Source organism: Sinocyclocheilus grahami, unplaced genomic scaffold, assembly GCF_001515645.1.
Source record: "Sinocyclocheilus grahami isolate Dianchi unplaced genomic scaffold, SAMN03320097.WGS_v1.1 scaffold1311.1, whole genome shotgun sequence".
Lineage (NCBI taxonomy): Eukaryota > Metazoa > Chordata > Actinopteri > Cypriniformes > Cyprinidae > Sinocyclocheilus > Sinocyclocheilus grahami.
This window is the reverse complement of record NW_015506490.1, coordinates 222,268-224,837: the sequence shown is the minus strand read 5'-3', so window position 1 is coordinate 224,837 and position 2,570 is coordinate 222,268. Positions and strand designations below refer to the sequence as shown.

The 2,570-nt window shown below is 39.4% G+C and overlaps 1 non-coding gene across 1 annotated transcript; it reads left to right on the top strand.

The window, feature by feature from the left end:
- Positions 1–700: 700 nt before the first annotated feature.
- On the top strand, positions 701–783 carry trnal-uaa (transfer RNA leucine (anticodon UAA)). Its single transcript has one exon. It is a non-coding gene; the product is annotated as a tRNA-Leu (tRNA).
- The last annotated feature ends 1,787 nt before the right edge of the window (positions 784–2,570 follow it).

Here is a 2,570-nt window from a genome sequence, read left to right as displayed (position 1 = left end):
TGCAGAATGATAACTTAAAAAGTGATTAGTACTGTCCTCTGAGCATCTATACAAGACAATTGCAAGAAGCCTTGCAAAAATGGACAGCATGACTGCATGGTTATGGTTTTGGACTTGAAAGCTAATGAACGCATGTCCTTATGGGTTCAAATCCCACTCTTGGTAGTAAATACCAGTTCTTTCATGAATTAGTGCAGAACATTTCCTTTATCTTAAAGGGATGATTGAAAAGAGCTTTTTAAAATCATGTTAGAGGAACAGTTTCTACAAATCAGAGTATGTAGAATGTGACCAGTATGGCTGAGTGGTTAAGGTGTTGGACTTAAAATCAAATAGACAAATGTCCTCATGGGTTGACTTTGAACCCCACTCCTAGTTTAATAGTAGTTGGTATCATTAAACGAATGAATGTATTATCCATTTGCTGACTGCACAAGTTGTTGAAGCGGATTTATATCTGTTAAAATTAAACGAAGAATATAATGTCTGACTGCATAAGGTATTAGTTCAGACCAGGGTGGTTAAAGAGTTAGGCTTAAGATCCAATGGACAAATTCCCTAGTGGGTTCAAACCCCCCTCTTGGTGGCACATGACAGTTGCATTCTCAACTACTGCAGACTATTTTACAGAGATGAGAGAAAACCGACTCCTAAATGTATATCAAAGGAGCCATTTGACAACTACTACTTGTTCTGAAAGACCAGGATGGCCGAGTGGTTAAGGCGTTGGACTTAAGATCCAATGGATAAATGTCCTCGTGGGTTCAAACCCCACTCCTGGTATAAACTTTGAGACATTTAGTTTGGGATTTAAGCACAAATTAAGCATTTAAAATGACAGCAAAGAGGTAGGTGCAAGTTTGAGATTTTGTTAGTAGTTGAGTAGTTGAGGTTTTGAAATTGTTGATCTTAATATTTGCAATCATTTGAGTGTTGAGTGTGGCTCTGCAGCAGTTGTGTTCCAGTGGGAGATGGCATTCAATCTTTCATTTTGATGTAGTGTGGAAAGCCCTAAGGCACAGAGCAGAAATCGACACCATGTTTGCACCACCGCAGAGCTTTGTGGTTTCTGATCTCAAATGCTCAGAAAGATCCAGTGGGTTTTCCTCAAAGACTACCCTAAATTTTTAAATAAAATGCAATGCTGAGGTTTCCTCCTAAATGCTATTCTGTAGGGCTCCTTTATATTTCTTTTAGACTTTGTTTTCTTGTCTTGGTTGGGTTCCTGCACCGCCATCGAGATCCTTGAACCGGTTTGGAATGCAGCACACAGATTTAGATGTCATGTGAAGCATCATGGCAACAGCAAGTCTAGCAAATCTGCAGTGCAAGTTAGCCAAGCAAATACATATCATTTTGAAAATACCAAAATTCTCAGGTTGTTTCTCATTGCTTCCTGTTTTGTTTAAGTGGCCTTATTTTGAAAGCTGTCAGGGAAATTATCTAACACTTTATCTATGAAGATGAAAGCCAAAGCAGCTTAAAGTTTTATTGCTGGCTGTTTGCAGTACTTCCACATTTAGTAAAATACTTCTAGCAGAATATGTACTAATAATACTCAAGTGATTCCATTTATTTATATACATATATCCTCAAGAGTCACGTATACATGATGTCCACAGATGCCCACACAGAAAATAAGAGAATAATATCAGCAAATGCACATCCAGCACACTGAGACCTAAATATCTCAGTCTTTTTCGCCTGAAGTTGACCTGAAACTCTAGTTCTCTCCCACACGGGCCTGCAGAGCAAAGGACAGACTCATGCTTATATTGTTCTTCTGACAAATCTACAAAGCTCTGGCCTCCTCTCCGTGCTGGCCTAAGGCTTAGACTCTGGATTTAACTCCAAAGCCACTGACTCAAGTAGCCAAAGCCGGTTGCCGGGTCTCCAGAACCATGTGCACTGACAAGCATCCCATAGGAGGCTACTGAAAGGCCAATTCTTTCACCCCGATCTTTCACCTTCCATCCTCCGTAGTCCCTTGAGCTGCAAAGCAAACAAGCCCGTCATTTGTTCTGAAGTACAGTAATCTCTATGAAGGGCCGGAGCAATTGTGTTGCAGTTGTTCAATCTTGGAGGAGACCCCAAGTGGACTGCTCATCTTTTTGGGTGGAGGAAAAGCACTCAGACGGATGCTCTGCTTTTCCACTGAAGCACTCTGACAGAGATGAACTGAAAATAGACTGGCTGTTTTATTTACCTGTACAGTCAGATTTGAGTATTTTCCCTTGCAATGGCTTTTTTTTTAATAATGCATGTAATTCTATTAATTGAAAGTATATCAGTATAATTATAATATAATTACAATAATATATAATCAGACTGCTGCCAATTGTATGCTAAATACTGCACACTGCATTGAAGCTACTAGATTTTTATTTATGTATTTATACATGTAACAGTGAATGGTCGGCTGATTGCATGAATGGTGGGGATTTTCAGTGACTCTTTCTGCATGTTACATAACTACGCCAGTAGGTGGCGACACGTGACTGGCTTTTTATGTTGGTCAATAATTTATTCATTCAACGGATTTGTTCAAATAGACTGATTCAACCAGGAAC